Source organism: Aulonocara stuartgranti (genome assembly GCF_965226115.1).
Source record: "Aulonocara stuartgranti genome assembly, chromosome: 19".
In the NCBI taxonomy this organism is placed as follows: domain Eukaryota; kingdom Metazoa; phylum Chordata; class Actinopteri; order Cichliformes; family Cichlidae; genus Aulonocara; species Aulonocara stuartgranti.
In genome coordinates this window covers 17,345,707-17,373,451 of record NC_138955.1, presented here as the reverse complement: position 1 = coordinate 17,373,451, position 27,745 = coordinate 17,345,707, and the positions used below count along the sequence as shown (strand labels likewise).

Here is a 27,745-nt window from a genome sequence, read left to right as displayed (position 1 = left end):
TTTGTTTCTGCTTTCAACTTCTCCTGTATCAAAGACACTGTTTGCCAATGGCCGCCACATGACTTAAATAAATGCAATAGCCCGCATACACGCGACGCTCACCAGGCATACCAACAGGCCCATGGCAATCATCAAGTGTTCTTGTCCACCACACAAAAGGTTGAGTTAATTTCTTTTCTGCTGATTGGAATCACACCCACTCCACCCGTCTACAGCCCGAAGACAAAATGAATATTCATGCCAGTTTAGACCCTGGTCATGAATATGTATAACAGTTAACACCAGATATGCAAACAAGCCAGCCAACCCAGATGGCTTGAGATCACGACATAATGATCACACACATTCACACTGAAAGAAGGGAAAAACATAAAAGCATAAAAAAAAAACCATCAAAAAGAAGAAAGGGGAAGAGGATTACAAATGCATGAAAAACCTGATTTTGACATCTAGAGGATGTACCACCAAGACTGGGTTAGCATAGCAAACATGTTAGGAACCATGTAAGGAAATGGGTTGGCATTTATAGTTAAGCCCATGCAAGTTTCAAATGACATTGCTACTGGCAATGCTGTCATAGTGATGTTAAATGGGTATATGGTTTAAAGTATTTGCCAACTTACTTTAATATAAGTCAAAGGTAAATCTTTAATTAAAACTTGCTTTTAAGCTGACATCAGACATACTTTTTCACTCCTTTTCATGTGATGACTGTGATCGTATAGGCTGCTTCCTACTGCCACTCATGCAAGGAAATAAAACCTGCCTAGATACTGTTGGCACAATAAGATATTTCCTTTGAGCCAAAGCCTTGCTAACAAGCTTATCTCATCATGCACGCTATGAACATGTGTATGTGCATATGCGTGTGGTCTTGTGAGCACTGGTTACCCGCTACTGTATGTATGACACATCTAATGCTACCACACACACATGCAGGGTAAGATTAAGGCCAACTAGCCTGTTCTCTGTTAGCTCAACATCACCTGAGATCACACACACACACACACACACACACACACACACACACACACACACACTTCACTTTTTCCACATAACCCATATGGAAAAGAAATAGAAACAACTTATAAAAGACTTGCATCAGCTTTAGCTTGCTTCATATAATAAATCATTTAAGGCTTATATGATTTACTCATGAAAGTGGCCACTTTCTCATTACTTTCATATATTGTTTTAGGAAGTATCCAAAACATACAAGTTTCATTTATGTAATTTTTCAAGGGATCTTATATCTGTTTTCACTCTTGTATGTTTTTCATACAAATTTCACAGAAGACAGATACAAGCTTTATAAGATTTATATATATATATATTATATATATATATATATATCTTTTCCATATGGGAATACATGAGCCGTATATTCAGTTTGAAAAATCGGGCAGTTTGTTTTAACACCAGAAATGACTGAATGCATTTATGGCTTTGCTTGAAAGCAGGAGTGACATTTTTACATAGCACATTAAAGATCTGTGAAATTAGGCACAACTCATTTGAAAAGCTCAGGTAACTTCTTAGCTTTCTCCAGATTGTGTTACGGCCAAATCAAACAGCTGCAGTAGCATCAGATTTGTTTTACTGTGCAGTCAGAATGAGGTCATGCTGAGCAACAAAGCTCAACTGGGTCACAGGCTGTGACTCACTGTATGTTGCAATATACCTGGACTCATTAAAACTAACCCAGCAAAGTGGCGTCAGCACAGAGCTCTCTCTGACTTCCACTGCTATGCAATTATTACTGTCAAACATTTTGGTTTACTTGGTATATGGAGCAATGAAAGTTTGCAGTTAGTCTTTAACTTAACGGCTTATCCAAATGTAGGCTTATTTGTGAGCGATTTGTGATTCCAGATGAGTATGTTGTGTTTATTACAATAGTTAAAACTGAAACTTCACTGATGCCCTTTAAAAGCTCACTGACAGCCATCTGTAGTGTATAACGTAAATACATTATAAAAGAACCATCCTGGTAGCAGTGAGAAGCCTGTTTTGTCATATTTTCTTTTTTCTGGATTGAGGAAGGTAAGATGTTTTCTTTTCTTTTCATTTCATGAAACCTGAGTTAGTTTTATTTGTTTTGGTCGATCCTCACACTAACAATTAAATCAAATCTCTGTGGACTGCAGCTCTGTCTTGCCACTTGTTATCTTTGGGAGCAAGAAGAGGAGATGTAAATTGTTGTGTTATGCTGAGGTTCTCCCTCAGCAAACCCTAACAAAGGTCAGTATTGCAATGTAGCCATTAGTCAATGTAGGACGGTGCAGACCACGATGTATACTATAACTTTCTTAACTTATTTTCCACAAAAAGATAAATGTGCATAAAGCTAAGGAAAAAGTAGCATTCCAAAACTAAAGGTCAGAGCATGAACATTGAATCTGCAACCATGAGCTGCATTTTTCAATGGGATCGGGCCAAAATGGTGTAAGTGTAGAAAATAGGCTTTATCAAAAGTGGTGTGTGTGAAAACACTGTAACATAAAAGCTTGCTTGGCAGGCATGCTAACAATCTACATTCCTTGCATATAAATCAGAAGGAATAAACAACATTGTTGGTACATAGAAGCTTTCTGGTTTCAATTTATAGTCCAAGTAGTACTAATCACGTATATTTGACCTTGCAAGTTGTATGCAAAACCCTTTGTGGGGAACAAAGAAGGACAGTGTTGACACCATGGGCTAAATTGTATGCCAACCATTTAATTTTTACAAGCTTTTATAATTCATGTGAGTCATGAATTATAAGTCATGTAAATAGAGACTGGAAGACAGAACAGAAGGTCTTGGCCTGGATATCACTGACTGCACAGAAGCCTAAAAAGTAGTGAGCACTGCCGTTAGAGCGGAGGTCAAGAGAGTAGTAGATGGGTTTCAGACTGTGGCAACATAACTGTATGTTTGGATTTTCAAGACAGACACACTCTCTGCTTTTAAGATTAGGCTCAAAGCTTTGCTTTTTGATAAAGCTCATAGTTACGGCTTGTCCAGGTGATCCTGAACCATCCTTTAGTTATGCTGCAATAGGCTCAGGCTGCTGGGGGCTTCCCTGGGGGTGCACTGAGCATTTCTTTTTCCCTCCCTGTGTGTTTATACACCACAACTATATTCAATCACTAGTTACTATCAATAGAAGTTAATAGTAAACTATTCATTTTATAGGGTCTTTACCTTAGAATATAAATGATTTTTCACTATATAAATAAAACTGAATTGAAATTGAATTGAACTTAAAGCAGATTACGTTTTGATACATTTTGTTTGGGCTGAATGCAGCCCTGAAGAACTGTGAAGGGGAGAGAATGCTGTTTTGTAAAGCATTTACTTAAAACTACCAAAAAATTAAATTGTAATCTGACACCTTGAGAGTTCGATCAAAATCATCACATAAGGAATTAGACTGCCGGTTGAGATTTTTTTTTCATGAAGGAAAAAGAAAAGCTTAACATTGCTAAACCTTAAGCTTCAGGAATTTTAATTTCCACCTGAAAAACATTTCAACATTCAATCAGTGATCACAATTGTGAGGCCAAAATGAAACCTCGGCGTGCAAAAATTCTCAATTCAACACCTCATTTATTATCAGCCAGATTAGTTGATGCTACCACGCACTGAATGCAGCAGAAATAAAGAACTGGATGTTATACTCACTTTAGTTTGTTTAAGCATAGAAATCATCTAACAATGGTGTTGGGTTACATTTTATTGAGAGACACAGGCCTGGTCTCAGTAAAAGGACCTCCAGGGTAGATAGACCAATGTGAAAATCAGTATTTTACTGTTTTCCACAGTTGAAAATGTCACGTAGCAACTTTGTCACCACAGTGCTACAGATGGGAAAGGATAAACCACCAGAGGTCAACCAGAACAAGATTTTCACTTTCTTGCATTTCCAGCAAACACACGACCCTTCCACAACTTTGAATCATTAGATGTTATTCTGGTCTACTACAATAACCACACCCAGTTGTAATCAAGACTGAGATCAAAACCTACCAAGAATTACTCTTAACTCATTCACTGCCAGCCATTGGCAGTGAATGAGTTAATGTATGCAAAAAAGTGTGCCCAGTCCATATCTTGTAAATGTGCTGAGTCATTGTGTGGTGATGGTAAATGGCTGTATCAAGCCTCCACTTTAGTTCCCAGAGGACAGCTGCAGCAATGTGGTACATCCTTTTATCAGCCTACTTGCTATGTTTGTGCGTGTGCAAATAGTTGCCTACATAAGTAGATGCTTTGTGTGTGTGTGTGTGTGTGTGTGTGTACACACACTTGCAGGAAAGAATGTGTGTTTGTGCTTCATGAATCCACACTCTGCTACTCCCTGCATCTTCTCCATTAATCATGCTTTTTTCAGCCCTTCCTGCACAACAGACACTCCTGATACAGATTGCAAGTCATGATATCAATCTTACAAGGCCTCTCCATCAATTTTAAACTAGCACCTTACTGATTTAATCTGGAAAAAAAGCGAAAATCTATTTTGGGCATTGTGATACAAGTCTGCACATAAGTTAATGTTTGCAAACTATAGTAGTGGATGCTCATACAAACCACAATGTTGCAGTTCCCTAACATGAATTCCTTTATAATAACATATTTGTTTTAATGTACAAACAGGGCTCTAGAGTGCGACCAATAGTGCGACTAAAAGAAAACTTGTGTGACCAACTGTTCGAGTAAAAAAAAAAAAGTCTCTGCAACTCTGAACGTCTCTGTGTGGTCAACAACAGACACATGCCCCTATTGTGGTCTAAACCAATCAGAGATAGTCAGGGGCAGGACCTCTCTGATTGGTCGGGTTCCAGATATTCATGTAGTCCGTCTGTATGTTTTAAAGTGCCGGTGGACAGAGAGAGGTGAGTAGCTTGAATAAAGTGATATCGATTCATTAAATCGTGAATTGACTTTTGAATATAAATGTATTTTGCCAAAAACGCCAGAATCTCAGGTTAAAGCTCACGAAACTATTTCAACAACCACCAAACAGCAAATGAGAGCAGATAAACGGATTCCACACAAAGACGTAGACACAGAGCGCCGACCCGACGCATCAGAATCAGCTTTCTCTTTCTCGGCTTTCTCACCCGACGGCACGTACACGGACACGCCATTGGGGCTGAAAGTCAACAGCTCACTGATTCTGATGCGTCGGGTGAGAGCTGTGTTTGCGTCTTTTTTTGCGCTAGATTCTGAGCTGCAGGTTTTATCTCTCTCCAACCAAAATTCACTTAACCAGCAGCAAAAGAAGCAGCAAACTACGCTTCACATTTGATAAACTTTGTCATGAATTCCCTCTTACTTTTGCTGTCTTGCTTCCACCACGATAAAAATCGCACTTCACGCACAGCTCTCTTTCTCTGTGTGTACTTCAAGAACAGTTTCCCATCTCAAATCTCTGTTTTCTACATTATTCATTCGCTTATTACCCACCAGTCTAACATTATTTACAGCGCTGTCGACCGCTATCTTTTTTTTACTTAAATGACCTCAGAAAGCCTAATTTCTGCTGTTCAATACTGAAGAAATTTATACTTTCTTTATATTGCAGAATATTTTTAAGGTTACCTGCTATAAAAAGCCAGGCCAGGAAAATCTCCTTCCTGTGGGTAATGAGAAAAGTTGAAAAGAACGATTGATAACTTTTTTGTTAAGGCCTAATACGTCTGAAATTCATAGCCAGTGCTCTGACACGGTGCCATCAATCTTTGAACGCTGAAAAAGCACAGTGTATCCAGAAAACACATTATCTGCTGCGATAAATGCACTGCCCAAGTGTCCCCTCTCCCCACTGCCTTTCAGCGGCAGGCAGCAGCAACCAGGTCATCAGAGGAGGCCGAGATTATGATTAGGTTTGGCACTCTTTGGCAATATTGTAGGCAATATTAAAGCACTTTAAGCCCAAGATTGTTACTTAATCATTTACAAATCAATTTTGTCTGCATGGACAGCATTCCCCCCCCCAAAAAAGTGCACATGTAAAACTGCAATGTTAAGCTATGCGGTTGAAAAATTTGGGTACGCCTAACAAAAAAAATTTAGGTGCACCAGTGCAACCGTGGCAAAAACTTAGTCTAGAGCCCTGAGAAATGTTCTTACATACAAAGTGTCTCATCAAGCATTGTGCCACATGTGACATAACTTTATTGGCATAATGAGAAAAAAGATTAAGTACACTTACATTTAAATATCATGTATGGCAAAATATAAAAGGCAGAGCGGTCTACCATTTTCAAGGAGTGGAGATTATTAGCAGTTTTTTAAGTCTGCTGCATTAATGGAAAAAAAATTGTGTTTATTCATATGTAAGCTTTAATGTTACAGTATTAACTGCCAACTAATAAATCACTATAATTCCCATCTGTTATTCCACAAAATGTTATGCAACAGATACAAAGCATGAGAATAGTAAACCCATTCTTAATACCACACAGCTTCCTCATTCTGGAAGCTGTCTAGCCACACTGTTGTGTCTTAATAACAGGTTAGTGTTTTTAAAATACGTTTGGACATGGTTCACATCTGTTACTCTGCAAGATTAGAATATTCATTGGCCCTCAAAGCTTATGTAACCATAAAACATCTAAATACTGATCCCACTGCTCCTCAGGTCCAAATAATTAAGACCAAGAGCAAAATGCGAAACTTCAGCCACGGCTCCCTGTGTGTAAATTGTCTGTTTTGTACTAAGAGCACAAGTGCAGATAAGGCTATAAAGATAGAAGTATGTTAAAACAACTCTTTTTTTCTGTTTCTGTTTGTGCTTATGTTTGTGAGAAAGCAGAGTGGTAGATAGATCAAGCCATTCTGACTGACAAAATGACAGCTCATTATCACAGACAAACAGCCCCTAAGGCTATGAGTGTACACACACACACACACACACACACACACACACACACACACACACACACACACACACACACACACACACACACACACAGAGGCGGGGGGAGAGACCATAAAGAGTATCTGCTGATCTATGGATTCATTTGATCTAACCACCAAAAAGAGCAGCTGTAATAGTTTGTTGTCAACAAAAAATCATGGCATTTTAAAATATTTAAGTATTTTGTCTCGGCTCTCTATTTGCTTATTTACATATTCTGTTGAACTGCAGGAGCCCTGCTCCTGTGGTGTTATTTTCATTCTGTAATTTGACTGGCTAGCAGCAGCTGCCCAAAAAAACGTCAACTTTGAGTGCAAGCAGAGCATGCAAGACAAAGTCTTGGATCCATGATTCATTTCAACAACACACAACATCACCTTGTTCAAACTAAGTGAGAGCAAAGACGCATTAAACTGCGTGAATCCTGCCTTACTGTCTTCTACACTAACAACACAAGGTTAAAGAAATATGTATTTTTGAAGATTGCAAAATGGTCAAGTGAACTGTGCAGGGCTAATATGCTTAATCACATTCCTTGAAGGAGATTTAAATCCTACAAAATACTTGCAAAAATGCTTCCACAACTTCAACCTCTATATGTACAGTTTTTTCTAATCTAATGCAAACACACAGCTCAGTCGCTGTCCAAGCAATCTGTTTTAGACTTGCTACACTGTGCCCCAGCTGTTTTTTTTCCCCCCAAAATAATTAACTGCTCAGCATCCTCAAAGTTTTTGGAAAATGCCTCTAACCATATCAATATCCCTTAGCCACACATATCAAGTCATCAGATTTTGAAGTGTTTGTTGCTGGGATGCAGCTTGCTGAGCTCAGGTTACTGCCAAGCAGAAAGAGTAAAGAAATAAATAAAGATATAGCCAGCAACTAGGATTAGCTGGGTGCTATTTATAGTATTTGGTGTAAAAGCTAGCTAAGTGGGATGCAGTGATTTGGAGGTCGTTATTGCTTATAAAGCAGATGGATAAAACCTCAAGTGAAAGCAAAAGCACCCTAAAACATACTATTATGTGCAGGCTTCACATAAGAGTAAAAGAAAACAAATCAGCATGGAACCCTAAACAACAACCAGCACATATGGATGCAAATGAGATTTAACTGTGCATTGAATATAATATTTTCAGCTCTGCACTTTCACAAGAAGCATTTATTTTATTAACTTGGAGTTGGGGAGTTTAATGAGACACAATGTCATAGCTCAAAAGGAAAAAACAACACAATCATGACCTCCATTGTATTGTATTAATAATTACAACTTAAAAAGATGACCTTTTAGTACACTTAACCCAAAGACTTCCCAAGGAATTCAAGTCTGCTAAACAGCAACCTATACTCTGTCGCACTGCAAAATGCACCTATTGCTACGGGCCGGCCTGCTGTGTAGCGTTAATCTGCGTGTGAACAGATGGCATGCACTAACAAGCTAGGCTAAATGTAGCTATAGTTGGCAAGAACCAACACTGATCTCTGACTTCCTGATTCCAAGCCTCTTAATTAAATGCACCATTTAATCTACTCGGTTTTCAGCCCTGCGTCAAAAGAGAGAGAGAGAGAGAGAGAGAAGCATAAACAAACAAACAAAAACATCAGTTGACCATCACTGAACTCTTTAAAGCCTTTACAACCTGTTTGTAGCCTCAAACAGTCAAACTACTGGAGCACACTGAGCTGTCCGTGGTGCTGAAATGACTACTTGCTTCATGTTAACGTCCATTGTCCTGAAAGGTGTAGCTCCATAATATAGCTTTAAATGTTGTGTAGCACAAGCCATAAAGAAGGCAAGGCATTATTGCATTGTCTTTTGACTGTGCTGTTTTAAGCCATCCACCTTTCTGTACAGTGTAGAAATTGTAGCCCTTTATAGCCCTTGGTATACATGTGAAGAGCAACAAACTATACTTGTTGGCTTCAGTACTTTTACACAAAGTTGTTTAATTTTTTTTTATAATCTAGTTTTAAAAGAAGTGACAGTCAAGTAGTCAATATCTTCTTTGGATGTATTTGTTGTTTCTTCTGTAATTAAGCTTATGAAACTAGTTTTAGCCAGTAGCGAGGAGACTCGCCTAGCTCTAACTGCCTACCCTGCTTCAGAACAATAGAAGCAGATGGCCTAGTCTGATAAATCACATTTTCTTTTCCATCACGAGTAGGGATGGGTACCGGTGTCCGGTGCCATGATGGCACCGGTTCTGACATAAACGGTAGTAACCAGACCGAAAAGCAGCGCACATTTCGGTGCTTTATTTCGGTGCTTTTTTTTCCTGAGCTGTGATACACTTCTAGCCAATCATTTTACGTTTCCGAGGATAGTAGGCGGGGCCAGGTACGTACGTTCTGTTAGAGCAGAGCTACAGATTAAAAATGCCCAAGGCGAAGCGGTCGAAAGTCTGGCTGTACTTCACAGCAAAATATGCAAACTCAGCAGCCTGCAACAAGTGCTTTAAGCTGATACTGTGATACTGTCAAAGGAGGTAACACCAAGAATCCGATTAAACAGCTGGCGACGCATAGCGTTTTTTTAAAAAGCCGAGAAATGCGCCGTATTTGATAGCTTGCTGCGAGACCTCACACCGTGTACGTCGGGTGGGTTGCCAGTTATCGGACCCGGAGGAACATCCCCCAAAAACCCGAAGAATAGAGTCCTGCCCCCTAGCCCTGCCAGTGTAGCAGAAATGATGATGGCAGCAGCAGCCGTTCTTCTCTGCATGAGTAGCTTCATGTTGTTCGTGTGTAATTTACGTTGAGTAGGCTAACCACGTTATTACATTAATGCAGGTAAGGTGAACTAGCAAACATCGTCATAGCTACATGCGGCTGTCTTCTTGTTTGATGGCAGATACTCCCTTCACCCTGGCCAAAAAGGCTAAAATGACCAAAGAAAAAGTGGAAAACAGTTAAACATGAGAGGTTTTTGGACAAAGTTTGTGTTTTTCCCATTGATTAAGCACTGCTTCCAGCCAAGAGTGATACCATATATGCCACATAGCTGCAGAAAAGGCACACATTGTTATCTTTTTACAAAAAAAACCAGCTGAACATGAGAGGTTTTTGGACAAAGTTTGTGTTCTCCATTCTTTAAGCACCGGTTCGAGCACCGTTTAAGCACCGGCACCGTTTCAAAAGTACCGATTTGGCACCGGTATCGGATAAAACCTAAACGATACCCATCCCTAATCACGAGGATGGCTGTGTGCATGTGCGTTGCTTACCTGGGGAACACCTGGCGCAAGAATACCCTATGGAAAGAACGCAAAGTGGTAGAGGCAGTGTGATGCTCTGAGCAAAGTTCTGCTGGGAAACCTTGGGTCCTGCCATCCATGTGCATTTTACTTTGATATCTAATTCAACTGAATTCAATTCTATTCTATTCTATTCTATTCTATTTATATAGCGCCAAATCAAAACAACAGTCGCCTGAAGGCGCTTTATACTGTAAGATAAAGACTCAATACAAAGAAAACAGAGAAAACCCCAACAATCATATGACCCCCTATGAGCAAACATTTTGGCAACAGTGGGAAGGAAAAACTCCCTTTCACCAGGAATAAACATCCACCAGAACCAGGTTCAGGGAGGGGCAGCCATCTGGGGGCGGTTGGGGGTGAGCGGATGAAGACGGGACAAAGACACGTACCACCTACCTAAGCATTGTTGCAGACCATGTACACCATTTCATGGAAAGATTACACCCTGGTGGCTGTGGTCTCATTCAGAAGGATAAAGAGCCCACTCACAAAGTAAAAATGGCTGAGAAATGGAGCACAGCAAAGAGTTTGTGGTGTTGACTCCAAACTACTCAGCTCTCAATCTAATCGAGCATCTGTGGGATGTGCTGGACAAACAAGTCCAATCCATGGAAGTCCCAGGGTCTGTTGCTAACATGTTGGTGCCAGATATGACTGCACATGTTCAGGGGTCTAGTGAAGGAGTGCTCCTGACAGGGCAGGGATGCTTTGGCACATAACGTGTTGTTCCCCAACACATGGGAGACCAACAGAATATTAGGTAGGTAGCCATAGCATTATGCCTGATCGGTCTATGTAAACCAGTGGAAATATAGCATATATCTGATCTTCAAGGTCCAATACAGCATATAGCATTTTATTCATTTTCTGAAATCTCCAACTTTCACAACCAGCTTTGTGAAAAGGGAGGAATATTCATAGTGGTTTTAACTTCCATCTTACTTGATAAGGTAACTGTGAAAGCACTCTTTTAGGGGAATGGCCTAGCAGAGACTTTTCCAACAAGTTTAAAAAAAAATACACCTAAAGTTAGGCCAGCAATGCAGTATTGTATACTGCAAAAGCTGATATTTAGGAATCCACCTTGATGAAAGCATTTACACAGAAAGGGGGATGAGGCTGTGGAGTAATTAACCACTTTAAACACTATTCTTTCAACACAGTGTGAGTAAGTGCTCTCAAATGTTGTCTTTGGCAATGGATTGTGGTCCCTGTTTAAATGCCAAGTGTTTGGTGTTGTTTGTTCACCTTTTGGCTACTCGTTTCATAATTCTATATCAAGCCAGTGTATACTTTTTTCAGGTAAGTGTGTTTTTGGATAACTTAAAAAAAAAAACACAGTCTGCTGGGGAACTACACATGCTTCTAATTAAACAAAATATAGCATCACCACTTTCTGTGTTTCTGATGTGTATTCTATTGTGAAAAAAGTGGTACTGTCATGAAAGAAACTTTTCATACAAGAAGTTTTTTTTTTTATGTAAGACACTGAAGTGACACTCCTGCATGGTACACAAGACATGACAGTTGGGGAGAACATACAAATACAAATTTGTAAAACAGGATTAGCAAAACAAACCATGCACACATTGTCTCAATGCTTTGTTATCGGAGGCTGAGGACTCACAGCCATCTAGAGTTGCACAAACTCAATTCTGTCAGCCGTTCTGTAGGCAGAGGATGGTGAGGTTGGAAATGGCTAATGCTCCATGGGAAATCATTAAGTCCAGGTAATATCTTACTGAACTGACATTAAAAATTACTTCCAAGGTGCTATAGGTCAGAAGATGTTATCAAATATCTGTGTCTCAGTCTTATCCTCTCGTCAATGTCTGGAGAAGAAATTTCATAATATTTTGAAAGGAAAATGCTACAAAGCATCCTGATTTATAAAATGTTCCACACACTTCACTATTGGGACTGGTTCAGAAAGCTACTATACCATAGGACTGTGCATAGGACTGTGTTAAGCTAATGCAGTGTTTTGCAGCGTGTGGTCCAGTTTCACAGATGGAGTGCATGTCTGCTGAAGTGTCCTGATAAAAACAGTTCTGCAATATTTGTAATTAGTCTTGTGTTGACAGTAAAAACAGTTATGCATATGCTAAAATGCTTGTGCTGCAACTTGGCAATTCTTTCACTGTATTCAAATTACTGAAAATGAGATTGCATGTGCTGGTTATTTAATTTATGTACTCTATTAGTTTACATAATTAGATGCATTTACTCCGGATAATGAACTTTATCACTAACTTTGTCATGTACATCAGGTTGATGGAGGCAAAATGCTGAAAATGCAGTTTCTAATTTTGAAAATACTCAGTAACAGAATCCACAAGGGTAAACTTAGTTCAGGAGTAAGAGCTTAGGGCTCACAATATCTAATCATCACAGGACCACAAAGGATGCTCTTTAACTTAGGAAGCAGAAAGTCATTTAAAATGAAGATTTAAAAATGCCCACTTAGTGAAGACACACACATTTCTCCAGACAGAAATGCTTTTGGAATTTTGGTTTTCACAGTTTTAAATTGCAGAGACATATCTTTGATAGGTGTCAGCAGAAGCCTGGAGCTGGGGGATTGGTCGTTCAACCAGAAATGACAGACTCAAGAGATTGTAAGCTGATTAAAGGTGATCAGCACGTTGGGAAATAAAACATTAGGGGTTTGTTATTAATCAATTTTTCCTGCGTGATTTCAAATTTGTCTGTTTAATGTTTACAGCGTGTTAATGTTAATGTGTAACAGCCTGGTAATATTTAAGCCTACAAGAATGAATTAATGGTGCTCCTCCTTGGTAGCTAATCGTTTAAAGCTTTTAATTGTAGGATTTATTACATATGCATTCAACGAGAAATAACGAATTGTGCTTTCAGTATACAAAATTTTAGAAGAAGAGCGTTTAAATGAATCTCACAAGCGTGATTTACTAAATTCATGGCTCAGTATTTACTGTGTTGAATCTTTTTTTAAAAACAAGTCTTGTTTTTGCACTTGCTGGTGTTTTCAAAGATGGGGAACAATTGCTGGATAGATGCATAATCAGCACATATGGATGGCTTGAAGCTGTGAGCAAAGTGGCAAAACTTTACTTTTGTTCTGCAGCTCTTCACTAAATCATCGCCCTCATCACCCAAGTACATGAATGTGATTCACAGATTTACAATAACAGTAATTGGATTAATAAATGGATGGGTCAGAATCTGATTGTACTGTAATTGACGCCCTCCTATGGCTAAGTCCTGAGTTCCTCTGGAGCAGACAGATTTACCCAAAGAGCACAAACACTTAACACACAACCTCAAGCAATTTTTAACAGTTTACATTTAAATTCAAAAACAAATCAATTCTTCTTTAGCTGCCCCCTGGTCTTGGTTGAATGCTGGCTATTACATTACTTGCTTATAAATTAGCACATTTTAAGTAGATCACAACTTTGCATTCCCATGTGAGTGGAATCACATTTTTCCAATGCTTCCCACTTAACAAATCTGGCCCATAGGTTAATGTGAATGTCTACTTAATCAGCCTGTACCTAATGCATATGTGTCATTCACAGTAGTAGACTGACAGATACACACACAGACACGGTAACAGTGCTGTAGGCACTGAGCCAGAAATCTGTATTGTGTCACATTCAGTTATCTGTGCTGCACACAGCTCATTATTGCCCAACATGCCTCACATCTGTCATGTCACACAGTCTTCATGCTCACACCATCATACACGCACAGCCAAACGTACACCCAAACACCCTCCCCACCGGCTTCCTAAAGCAGGATGCAGTGTCAGACACATCACAGGTGATTGTGAAGCAGCAGGTGTGTGGAAAAAGGTAGCATGGGGAGGGGTGGGGTGGCTAATGTGGGTGTGAACATTATGTAACTTACGTAAGAAAGAAAGAGACCATATGAGAAGAAAAATAGTACATATCTACTACAAACAAAGACTGTGTGTTGAAGCTGCACTTAAGAAGCTGATGAGATAACTTTACAAATCTATACAAATCTATTCAACAATAATTACAGACCTTGTAATGAGTTTCAATCAGGATCTTAACTAGAGCTACCAATCAGCCAAAGACTAATCCTGCCTTACAGAGAAAGACTATTAATTAAGTAACTTAGTAGCTAACTAGTTAACTGGTAAATTCTATATAGTTATTATTTATGGATTTGCTTTTGTTTCTAAGCAAATGGAGCAGTGAATTTTGTAGTTAAGATCTGAAATGCTAAATTTCTAAACTCAAACAGAAACCACTGAATTGGGTTAACATTCAGGAATTATGTATAATATTCTTCAAACAAACGATTGATGCATTGTAGGCAAATTTGTGGTTAATGTCAGAGTGAAAAAAAACAACAATATTTTGGTGAGATAAAAAAACAAAACAAAACAAAAAAAACATGGAAATATATGATATGGGAGGCACAGTTCCAACCCACACTCCCTCTGGCTTCCTCCAGCTGCTGTGTTATTTGTATATCAGCCGCTTTCCATAATAATTCACTTAATGGAAGCATATACACAAGAAATGAGGACCCAAATCAAATCGTGAGGCACATCATCGCTGATTGCAGATACATAGCTGAATGCACCTAATTAAACTTGACATGTTCTACTAAAATAAAGAGAACACCGACAGTCTCTGAGAAAAATGCTTAATTATGGGGCATATTAAGGGGCAATAAGACAGACACACTTCAGCGATAAGGTATTATCAGCGAAGATTAATGCAAACAAATGCCACGTGAGACTCCAATACCAATCAGAAAGAATAGCTCTAATTACATAATGAGAAACATCTCAACCAGTTAGGAAACAGTGACTCTGACACAGTCATACTGGCTTTTTAAGAGCTACTTTAAGATCTAATAAAAAGTCTTGACTGGGGGTTTACTTACTTCTGTGGTTTATGACAGAAAAGTCATTTAATAGATTATTTTCCACGCAGTATTTTTGACAACATACTGTAAGATAACAGGATCTCAGCTGCTTGTTTTTTACTGGAAGAAACAAGCTCAGTGAATGTCACCGGTCACTTTGTCTGACAGCTCTGAGCTGTCACTCATGCGTGCCTCAGCTGATAGTTTAGTGAACAACAGACAGAAGAATAGGGGTTTTTTTTTTGTTTGGTCCTCCAGACTCTGATGGCATTTTAAGGACATGTTGTTTCACTCGATAATGACCACACACTCATGCACACATAATTTCAGACAGCTGCAGAAGCATTCCAGATGTCACATCGTCAGGCCAGCTCCCTATAAGGCCTCCCTCTCCTCTGCTAATAGGAAATGTTCCCTAACATCTGTGGTCTCCATCCCTCTCCCTCTTTCTCTCACTATCTCCCCTGCTCTCTCTGTCTGTCTCTGAGCAGTAGAATAAATTGAATTAGAGCTCCACCACCCACTCTGCAGGATCCTGCAGCCCTCTGTCAGATAGCTAAACAGAGAGAGGAAAGAGAGAGGGAAAAAGTTGGAGACAGATAAACAGAGGGAAAAAAAGATGGCCTTAATAAAGAATAAATAACAGCCTCACCACCTCGCTTTGGGGTTGTGGTAATGCAAGGTAAAGAATAATGCTTCTGAATCACACCTACGCCTGAGAGAAATTTCATAGACATCACCACACACAAAAGCATAAACCAAGCCTTACAAGCCCATCAGATGCTCATCAAATGCTATAAATTTTACACTGATGTAACCCAGGTAAATCAAACCTCAGCAACTATTCTGAAGTAGCTTTAATAGAAACTCATTCCAAGTCTTTCAAAATGAAAACTCAGTTTGTAACACACATGCAGTGTCATTTATCCAAAACCTAATGGCATGGTAAACCACTCCTTTCAGGCATAAAGAGGAGGCTAAACACAACTAAAATGGACCAAAAATCACCAGTTTCTCTCCTCGCTCATTCACCCACACTCTTTTTCTAGAGCAGGGGATTCATTTGCATAATGCCTCCATATCCACGGGCCATTAGCACCAGCACGAGTGGCTCGTGTGCATAAATTTATTGCCTTGATCAATCAATGCAAGCTACTGTACTGTACTAGTACAAACTGACGAAACTCCAATCCAGCAAAATGCAGAACCGTGGGAAAGACAAAAGAAGAAACCCCACAGACAGGGTAATGATGACATGGGAACAAATTTGGTTAGATTAGTAAAATTTTCTATGACAGGCATAATAAATTAAAAAAAAAATACACATAATTGGTGAATAATTTTCATTCTGCTTTAAATGAACCCCCTGAAAGGACATCTGTGGACAGGATTTTTTTTTTTTTTTTTTGGAATGACAGCAACAAACAACAGCATATCCCATCATAAACGTTATTTTATTATTAGAGCCACTTTCATTGCAGCCATTTTGTGTGTGTTTTTTCTGTGTTTCATACATTATAATGCAGGAATGAGTCTCAGCCAAGGGATGGAGCACAATGCCAGCTCAAAACTGCTTTCATTTCTTTATACAAATACTTCCTGTGGGCTGGAGGGATATTCAACCTTCCAGCTACACACTGTCAAAAATGATACGTAAAACAAACATTAAACTTAACTGATGGTTTTTGAACTGCAGGCATGGATGACCATGTTTACATGGAGCGCCAGTGGACCACACTCCAGAGCTGAGCAAATATGTGTAAGGCTTGTGGTTTTGGCAGTTTGCTTCTGTTGTGTAAGCATATCTACTATCACCCTGTAGACTTTATATCTTTGTGGATGCCACATTTACAGCAGCCGAGCAGCTTTTGATGGGCCAGCACAGAATCTGCTCTGATGCAGAGTCAAGATCAGCGCAATGGGTTGAAAATGCAAGAAACCTTGAAATTAATCAATAAATGGATACAATTTCTTGTTATTTAGATATTGTACTTTTTATGTTGTGCACACAAACTATACTGGCCTATGCTATTCAGCGGTAGCGCCCCCCCTTTCGCTGTCTCACGCGTGCCAGCGCACGCAAACATACACAAAACATCCCTGTCATTATTTGAAACTGACAGACGGTGGATACTAAAGCTAAATCGTTGTGGTGTTCTAGTTACATTGTGTGTGGGTTTAATTGCTTTACGCACGCGCACAAACACTGATGCATGATTTAATTTTATTTATTTTCAGGTATCAGGTAAAGGTGTGGCGCGTACTGCACAAAAAGGCGTGCTGAAGTGCAGATACCTGCGCGCTTTAATAACCGCTGCATGGACATTTTAGTGGGTTTTCTTCTCGCTGGAGACGCACGTTGCGCGCACGCTCAAGTTGTTCATTCTTTCTGGTTGAGCTCGCGGGCTCGAACGCCCGCGTGCACACACACACACACGGAGAGAGCTGCTCAAAATGTAGGCTTTACCTCCACAGACTCACACAGAGCCTTTGTAACTTACGCCAGGTTTAATTTTGACCTTGCAATGTTCTCAGTGGTGGTTTTCTTTAATGCACTAGCCCCTTCTCTGTGCCCTCCAGCCACCTACCCAATGCTATCAAACTACACCCCCTCTGCCTCCTTCCCGCAGCATATCAGCATCCAGACTAAATGTCAGCGCACGGGAGTCTAGAAATAACTCTTTTACCCCTCAACAGACGACCATTCCCCGGCTCCAGCAGACCCAGGCACAGAGAAGGAAGAGTTGGAGGCATAGGTGGATAGATAGAGAGGGCAAGAGAAAGCCGAGCCTTCATTTTGTGCGTTAAACAAGAAATAAAAGAGTTTAAACTTTACCTCTTTCAAGGATAGGTTTTCTTCGTTCACCGGCTGTCAGCGCTCAATTATTTCTCCAAATCCCATTATTGCGAAGATAGTGGCAATTATAGTTGTAATTCCACACAAATATGCTCCAAATACGAAAATATGCCCCATATACGTATATATCGAAGTAAATGTGCGTAATATCCTTTGGCTGTCTGTAAATTCCGTTTAGGTTTATAGTTCAATCCGATCTTCCGGAGGGGTGCGTCCGTTTTGCATTCTCACAGCGCCCGACGACTACATCCTCCTCTTGTTCTCGCTCCTCTCTCTTTCACACTCTCCCCCGTCTTCTTCTCTCCCGGTTTCATCCCTCCATCCGCTTGGTAAGGGAAGAATCCGATCCGAGAGAAAACTGGAGTGATTCTCTCAGCCCTCCGCCCGTCTCATTCCTCTTCTCTGTCTTCCTTCTTTTTGTCTTCTATTTCTCGCCTGTTCTTCCGCTCCTTCTCCTCCCTCTTTCACCTAGGGCAGGTGAAACAGGGAGAATTCCGCTGCAAGGCAGAAAATATCCCAGGTAGGAAAAAAGGGGTGGAAAACTCAAATTAATCCAGAAAAATTCCGCGGGTTAGGGAGAGTTTGTTGGTTATTAAGCACTTAAAATCCAAACCAGTACATTTCCTGGCTTGTTCGACAAGCTTTTAATATCGAATTTGGGATTTTCTTTTTCACCCACTCCCTCCCGTTCTCTTTCTTGCTGTCCTCTCTCTCTCGCTCTCTCTCTCTTTCTGTCTCTGAGTCTCTCTTCCCGTCGCTCACCCGCTCTCAACTCTGTGGGTCTCTGCTGCAGTCAGGAGTTAAAGAGAAGAGGAAAATGTATAAAAGGGCAGAAAATGAAGCAGAATAAAAAGAGCAGTAACGTCCCGGCCAAGCTGCCGCCCGGTTACTCGCTCACTGAAAGCTTAACCTGCTTCGCGATCCTCTTCGCAGGTCGCTGCTCTGTTACCGTTAATCCCCGGAGCGTGTCAGGTCCGACAAGTGCCATGTTTCATCTGAGAGGAGAACATCGCTTCCTCATACAGATTTCAAAATAAAAGCAGCGAGTGGCGCTTTTCAAGTACTTTTTTAACCACATGGAACTGGTTTTTAGGATAAGGACAGAATCTGACAGTGTGACTGGATATAGGAACATTTATAAAATTGCACCACTGGTGTTACAGTGGCAGATGGCTGGAATACCATTTGAGGAATCTATCCGCCCATGCAAGTCTGCATGTCATTCAAAATGCATTCCAAAATTTCCCAAATTCCTAAAAGTCTTCACTTTTGAATGGTAATAGAATCCCCACCCCCCACCCCAGGCACCCTCCATACCATGAATGTGAAGTTTAATTTACATCCGCTCTTGATAAAGTAGTCATATAAAAATGTCTGAGGCTGCCCTTAAGTGTCTGATTGTCATTGTCTGCCCATAGAGGATCCCTTTGCTTCCACGATGTTCCTATGTAAACATGAATTCTGCTACCAATCACTTAATGAATCTTCCCAAGGGTTTACACCAGGGGTGTTAAAACTTTTTTCACTGAGGGCCACATACATAAAAATATAGGAGGGGCCGGGTCACTTACTAGAAATTAGGTATATAACCTTAACTTTAGTGTATTAAAGTTAGAAAAATCACTTAAAAGTGATCGAATATGTTATATTGTTGAATATAATTAAAGACAAAACTGCCTTCATCACAGCTTTCCATAAATGGAAATAGAAATTTATTGATTTATCCAGAAAAAGCTTTGGTAGCTCATTCTCAGAACAGCAGCCTCAGATTTCTTCTTAGAAGATTTACAGCACAGAGAAAAAACAATAAAGGGGAAAATGGGACGGGTACATTTCAAGCTTGTTATTTAAGTTATTAGGCTTAGCAACACCTATTAACGTTCGTTTGAAACGGTTATCAACATTAACAGACTGAACTGGACTTAATAACAGGAGTGTATATAATTTTAGTAAATTATTCTGGTGAGTATCAGCTGTGCTGGGTATGTAAATCGGGCCATCCAGCTGCGGTGCTGATCGTACGCCACTCGTGCCAAAAATCCGGACAAATGTTACTTGATCAAGGAGCAAATCTGCATCAGATGAGAACAGCTGACTACGTGTGCGTGCGCTGTGCATATAAGAGAGTTGTGCGCAAAAGCACGGTAGTGACAGAATTGATGCGCATTATTGATATTTGAAGCATGTGTACCTGCACATTAACACACGGGTACTGTGGAATATATATTTTTACTCACCTAAAGCGCTCATGCTCTCGTCCACTCCCCGCAAAAGAATTAGCAGCTGTGCGGTGTCTGTGGCATCGGTGCTCTCATCGCATGCGATGGAGTAAAAATCAAAAGCACAGCTTCATCAGACAGTTGCAGTTTAATGTTGGCTGACAAGTCTTCAGTGCGTCGCACAACTGTATCTCTGGACACGCTGACGTTGTTGAAGTCCTGCACTTTTTCCGGGCACATTATTTCAGTGACTTTAACGAGGCCGTGTTTTATGAGGTCTCCATCTGAAACAGGCTTGCCATGTCTTGCGATGAGTTGGGCGACCTCATAGCTGGCTATTGGAGCCTTTTCCTGGACAATTTGAGCACGAAAAAAATACTGTTGCTGACCCCGCAGGAGAGCTACCATTTGCTTTAATTTCTGCTCTCGCTCAGCACCAGTGTAGGATGCATAGGCCTGATGTTTGGTTTCATAATGAGGTTGTACATTATACTCTTTCATAACTGCCACAGTTTCAGTGCAGATCAAACAGACACACTTCCCCTTGAATTCTTTGAAGAAATATTCACTCTCCCACCGTGTCTGAAATTTTCTGCATTCACTTTCTACCTTTCGCTTCTTTGGTTCTGCCATGTTTAGTAACTTGGGGTACATTTCTTCTGTGATTGTCCTTTTTGGTGGAGCAACTGCCTTGATCAACAGTAGTTTCCCCTGGTGTTAAAACTAAGAAGTGCAATACTCTAGTAAAAGTTGAAGTGCGGGCCATATTCTATTCTATTTATAAAATTACTTGTGGGCCAATTAAAAATGGACCGCGGGCCGGAGTAAGTTGTTTGGACACCCCTGGTTTACACAATAAACCAGGCTGTTGTGGAGAACTGCGCCAACAAGCTTATAAAGACATAAATAGATACTGAACAGAACTGAGTTCTGTCCCATTTTCAAATGTTACGCTTGGGAAAATTCATTGCCCACCCTGCTTTAAGGGGACTGCAGACTATGCAATGCAGAGAACTGAGGGTTATCTTTAGCCAACGTGGGCCAATTAACAAACGCATTAAGTCAATTAAACTAAAATAATCTGTTTAATATGGTAAATTAATTTTAACTTGTATCTAAACAAAATGCTATCAATTTAAGAGAGAGCAAAAGAGAGCCTGGTAGGTGTGATTGTTAGTTTCTAACCATAATATTCAACAACGTTAACGCTGATGACCAGAGTACCAGAATACGTTGTGTATGAAATTGTTGCGCTTTTATTCTGAAATAAAACGACTATACTTCCGGAATACTCACCGATAACCCTGTGGTATTTTACAATGCTCAGAACAGGTGCGTGGAAGTTCTTATTTGAAACATTTTTATTCCATGTGTGGAGCGCACGAACATATATTTTTCTCCTCTTTATCAAAATTATTTTTCTTGTCTATGCCTCCCTCTCCCGTGCCAGTTAGTCTTGACGGTGGTCATCAATCTGTTCTGGCTCAAATATGCATCACCTGTCATGTTGTCATTCAACTCACTTTCTCCTTGTTCCTATGTCTCTATGTGACAGATGGTTGTGGCTTAAAGAAAAGAAAGAAGTGAGTAATCAAGTGACCCCTCTCTGGGTTGATAAGCAGAACACTGAGAAAATAAGGACATGGAGGGGAGAGGTGAAGCTGCTGACAGAGATTAGAGAATTTATACAGTTTGAAGTGGATCTTCTCTGATTTTTATGTACCCACTTCACAGTCGACATGATGTTCTGAGACAAGTGGATATGTAGTCTGAGAACATGATCCAGACTGCAAAGCGTCACATACCTTAAATATATTAAAGCTGTTAAGGCTAGGTTGCAGGGATATCAGATTCAGTGGTTCACAGGGGATCCGCTCAGATGTATGGGGTCTTATCAGCTCTCCATTCCACAAAAGCCAAAATTTAAGATATGGCTTTTCTGCAGGACACTGATAAGAAATGGTGGTGGTCCATGGAATCAGAGACTGGGTGGTCTATGGTTAGGATTGCTGGAGCAGAAAGGAAATAATAAAAAAATAAATAAAAAGCAGTGAGCACTTTCAGTTTTCTGTGTAGCTTTGCCATACAGTCAAGATGTCATTACTGACTAATGGATTCTCTCATTTTGTAATCATTAATGTTTAATTAATCAGTGGGCTAGTCTTTCCAAATCATCAACAGGGTTGCTGGGTTAGGTGCCTTGAAGGCTAATGAGTTTTCATTTAACCTGGCATGTTCCATAATAATTTGTCCATAAATTTGCATGGTGAATGAGCGATAACCCAAAATGTTGTGCAAATGTATCTTTTTCTATGTGATTTACTTGTTAAAGAGTTGTAAAGCTGTTATGAGTGAACACTGCTGTAGTCTATTAAAAAATGCTGAATTGGAATGTCCTGTTGGACGGAAGTCATATCTGAGGGATTAAATAAGGTCATTTTCCTGTTATGACTCAAATAGCACTTAAGAACTGCTGATGTCAGCTACACTAACTACTTTACATCCCCACAGAATGTCAGCTTAATAGAGCTGAATGTTTACCGTTACATGTATGACCTCAGTGCCACAAACTGACTGGCCGTGACAATAAATGGACAAAGTCTAACCTTCAGGCTACTGCTGCTGCCAATCAGTTTATTGATTAGCTCTTAACATATGTTAAAATCAGTGAGACATTGTCAGCTGGCTGATGGGATTGCTCCCTGCTGAAATCACAATCCATTTGTTAGCCAAGAGCCCACAAATGTGTGAAATCAACAATCGATTAACCATTTGAAACCTAATCAGACTCATCTACTACGGCATTTTTAAAATTCATGATAATCTATGCAGTGATGGCATAGATCCCGAAGTGTCACTTTGTTGTGGTTAGGTTAACTTTATGAGTATAATCAAATGAATGCTAACACCTTCAGATAAAATTCCCACTTAGTTTTGTACAAGGATAATATATACACATTTATGGTCCTGACAAACACATCATCGTGACTTTAATCCTTTGGCTGTCCCTCTAGATGGTGGTGATGTTGTTATTTTCATTAATCACCATGGGACATGGTTTATGAGTGAATTTGGATAAAGTAGGACAAATTTTGACAAATGTCCTGTCAAATTATAGACAGTACTTCTTTTCTTTTTTTTAATCTTCTGTCATTTTTATTTGAAACTAAAATCAGTCCTACCTGCAGTTTCATATATAATAAGGAAAGTCACTGACCGATCCTCTTGACACTCTGAGCCAGAAAAGCAGAGACTTCCAGTAGTGCCGATCAGTGCATTGATTGTATGATCATCCGGGGACCATGTTGGAAACAGTGGTAAGACGGAAATAATTGGATGGCTAGATAAAAATCCGCTCACTGAGACTTGGATCAGTGATCACAGAGGTAGACATCCAGTAACCAATTGAAGATAAGGTCTGATGTGGTGTGAGGCAGTGTAAAGCAGCTGTAGTTCAGTGATATTTGTATTATCAGAATCAGAATCAGAATACTTTATTGATCCCCCAGGGATTCTGATTATTCTGTATCACCTCAGAACATTTACTTTACAGATATAGCCTTTTAGAACAGTCCAAGCTGTTGTAGCTGTCAGCGTAGACTCTTGAGATAATCTCTTAAATTCTCTTCATTTACCAGAATGTGACTTGGTCACACATTATTTTCATAGAACTGGCTGTAACTGAAGCTACAAAAATCCCCAGGACAAGTACTGTTTGTGTCATCCTCGATCCACTGGAGCAAAACCTGGTGATGGGAGCACAAAAGCACTGTAAGTATCAACATAAGCTGCCGAAGCTTTAGCCTTCTGTCACTATGGATCAAGCTATTGATTAGCTGTTATGGCTTTTGCAGATGGCAGCAGGTAATACTGACTGCAATCCGTTTGCACACAGATGAGATGAGTGGTCAAGGGTGTAGGCCTACCTACTCACGAATGACCCAATCTAGGATTTTTTTCTTTTAATCTTTTATATATTTATTTATTTATTAAAAATAAAATAAAAACAATTAGAGCATGCATAATGATCTCACTAGATGCCCTGCTCAAGGCAACAGGAAAAAGGACTTGTACTAATGTACACCAATGGACAAAACTAATCAAACTAAAACTTTCCAATCATTACAACGTATGTACTATACAACATGAATATTAAGCATTTTAACAAAAAGCTACTGTACTGTATATGTTAGCTTTAGTAAAAAAGCAAAACAAAACAAAAAAAACCAATAGATCACAAACTGCATGTCTAATTGCACACGGGGAAACACATTTTGTATCTCGGCAGCTTTCAGCTTACTGCTGTTTACGGCTTTTTATAAGACAGAAAACTTTGATCAGTTTAGTTGCTCTTGCAGGAAGTTATTTCCTTCCTGCACATAAAATACTTAAAAGCAGTGGTGGTGTGAGTTTTGTGAGTATGCTTTTCATCCATTGTAAATGACATTCTGTAGGCATACAATGTGCAACACCCAATAAAAGAAAATTTTGGGAGAGTGGTATTTCATCGAGAAAGGATGATTACAGTAGCAGGAAATGGGAGCTGAGGATCACGAGGGGAGAAACTGGCAGATGAATCAAATGAAAGTGTAATGTTCCCGCTTCCTGCAGGTTTGGTATCATCTCTAAGCGCATCTTAAGCTATAGTGGTGCAGGGAAATGGTTCTTAAGCTTAGGAGGACTGATAACACAGATTTTTTGATCGTCTCAGCCCTGGGATGCTTTTGGAATCAGACCGCTGAAATTTTCAGTAATTTGAAAACTTAAACAGTATTTTATCCCTATTATAATTATATAGGTGAATATAGGATATCCTACTATAAAGAAAATAGGATTAGATCCTGTGTTTCTGATCAGTCTTGTAAAGTTACTTATTACCAGGTTATAGCTATGATTGAATCTTGTTTGTAAATGATAAAAGTGCAGCATAACCTTCACATAATACAGTTGATCCAGTGAACATAAATTCACCGTACTGCAGGGGATTTATGTGAAAATTTCAAGCTGGTTGGTATCATGTAATTGGATCATTGTGTGCCAAATTTAGAAAGCGAACACAACCAAAAGCTGGAAGTGTTCCTGTTAAACACCAGAGTTAATTGACACAATGAAGCCTGAATTATACAGGTGAGTGTGTCCACATATTCACTCTATTATACATATCAGGAATATAAGTTACAAGGATAGAATTTTAAACAAATGTTACACTTAAGGATTCATTTTGAAATTCCTCTGCAGGGTCCTGTTGACCACATTGCTTCATTCAGTTCCGAAGCCATAATGCTTTGATGGTAGTACATAACACTACTAAGAAATAATGTAATTATTTGTGACATTATTAAATGTTCTGATAATTAACTGCAACTTGCAAGAACAAAAAAGAAATATACTTTGACGACTTCAGGCTGCATATTATTAATACAGAAAGCAGACTAATGAGTAATCCCCTGCCTGCCCTTTTTTTATTCTGTTGTGGAACTTGAATTAATGAGAGTTCACCCTCATTAAATTCAGTATAGCTGCTAAAACTGGAGGTAATTTAAGCATCTTGTACAATATGCCAGCGCAGACAGACAGCCCTGCTGTGCAAAGAAGTTAGCAGTCAAAAAAAAAAGGCAGCAGAGCCATTTCAGGCTGTTAGATCAGAGCTTTTCAATACAGTGGATAGTGCTAGAGTCACAACAAGACTGCATTGATGCTCTTATTAAGTGAACGACACCAGTACTTGCCTGAATTTTATTACTTATAATGAGATCAAAAGTAAGTTGTTTTGATATTTACTACATTTTTAAACAAGCCAGAGAGCTTTGATCAAAGAGCTCAACTATTTCAGCACAATGCAGGGACTCAGTCAGCTGGTTCTGCAGTCTTAGATGCCTCAGCATTAGTGAAACAGTGAACCGAACCCCACAAGTAAAAAAACAAACAAAAAAACAACAACCCTATTTTATACAGTTAACATTACTGTGTCCACAGTATGTGGTTTCTTTTTGGTCTATACTTTCACTGACAGTATATTCCAATATACTATGTTATTGCTATTATTTGAAAGGGGATCGTGGCTCAAGAGTTGGGAGTTCGCCTTGTAATCGGAAGGTTGCTGGTTCGAGCCCCAGCTTGGACAGCCTCGGTCGTTGTGTCCTTGGGCAAGACACTTCACCCGTTGCCTACTGGTGGTGGTCAGAGGGCCCGGTGGCGCCAGTGTCCGGCAGCCTCGCCTCTGTCAGTGCGCCCCAGGGTGGCTGTGGCTACAATGTAGCTTACCATCACCAGTGTGTGAATGTGTGCGTGAATGGGTGGATGACTGGATATGTAAAGCGCTTTGGGGTCCTTAGGGACTAGTAAAGCGCTATATAAATACAGGCCATTTACCATTTACCATATAAAAGAATAATTTAAAAAGGAAAACAATTTAGCGTATGTGAGCACAGACCAACCTGCTTAAAAACATGGTGGAAGACAGGTTAATGGGAACTATAAAATACAATTAAATAAAACTATTACATGGTTACAAAGAGCACAGTATAGACAGTGCCCTATACAAACAATCTGGAAACATAAATACACACACGTGTATATATGCACACGCATATATACATATACACACATACATATTATATATATGCACACACACATATCTATCCATGTATCTATCTATATATATATATAGGTGTGTGTGTGTGTGCGTGTGTGTGTAACTAGACTTGATGTATATTATGTAAGGTGTGGCTATACAAATATATGTACAACTCTGTGTATATAAGTTTATGGACAGGCATGCAATGTAGTGACAAGGATTGACAAGAGCTAATATTGCATATGAGAAATATTGCACATAGAAACTACCATGGTGTATTGTACGCTGCAGGTAAGGAAGGAAAGTAGCTTTGCAGGTAAGGAAAGACCTGAATCTCTCTGTTAGGGTCGGGGGAATTTCCGCAGGGCTAGTAAATCTAGTAGTAGGGACTTGCACTAGGGAAAAAAAAGGCTCAGTAATTCTAGTGTTAAGCCTGAAAAAAAATTTCTATGGGTAAGACACTAAGGCAGTAAAGTAGGCTTTTTATACTGTTGAGTCATCTATAGCGCATGGATCTACAGACAGTCTACAGTATGAGGTTCATTATCAGCCAAAGTTTTGACAGCTCTGACACAGTCAGCTTTGTTAGAAAATAATAAGGCTGAGAAACACTTTTTATCCATACTAAATTACACACACACACACACACACACACACACACACACACACACACACACACACACACACACACACACACACACACACACACACTCTTAAGGAAGCAGACTCTTAGAGTTACCTTATAACCAAAAAATAACCAAATTCCCTAACATACTAAAATCATTGAGCAGTCCAACTGCTTTCCACGGTCCAACCGTATTAAATCCTTTTAGCGGTCCAACTGCATTCAATCATTTTCAGCAGTCCAACTGCTTTAAATCCTCAGTACTGTCATGAGATTCTCATCAAAATCAAAGCAGACATTTACCGGCAACTTTTACTGAATAGACATTTAATTTTATCATCCAATTCAGCACACTTCGGATAAAATCAACAGGCCTGTGCCTACCTCTTTTATAAAGGCGCCTGTCC

The 27,745-nt window shown here is 39.6% G+C and overlaps 1 protein-coding gene and 1 long non-coding RNA gene across 2 annotated transcripts in view; one reads left to right on the top strand and one right to left on the bottom strand.

The window, feature by feature from the left end:
* LOC309695821 (leucine-rich repeat and fibronectin type-III domain-containing protein 5-like) overlaps positions 1-18,898 on the bottom strand; it is a gene marked incomplete at its 3' end in the record, with an annotated part of 120,866 nt that extends 101,968 nt beyond the window's left edge. Inside the window, exon 1 of the mRNA XM_082516733.1 lies at positions 17,897-18,898. The remainder of the gene's footprint in view (positions 1-17,896) is intronic.
* LOC309695832 overlaps positions 1-27,745 on the top strand; it is a 350,850-nt gene that overhangs the window by 152,536 nt on the left and 170,569 nt on the right. The gene's annotated exons all lie outside the window — the stretch shown is intronic.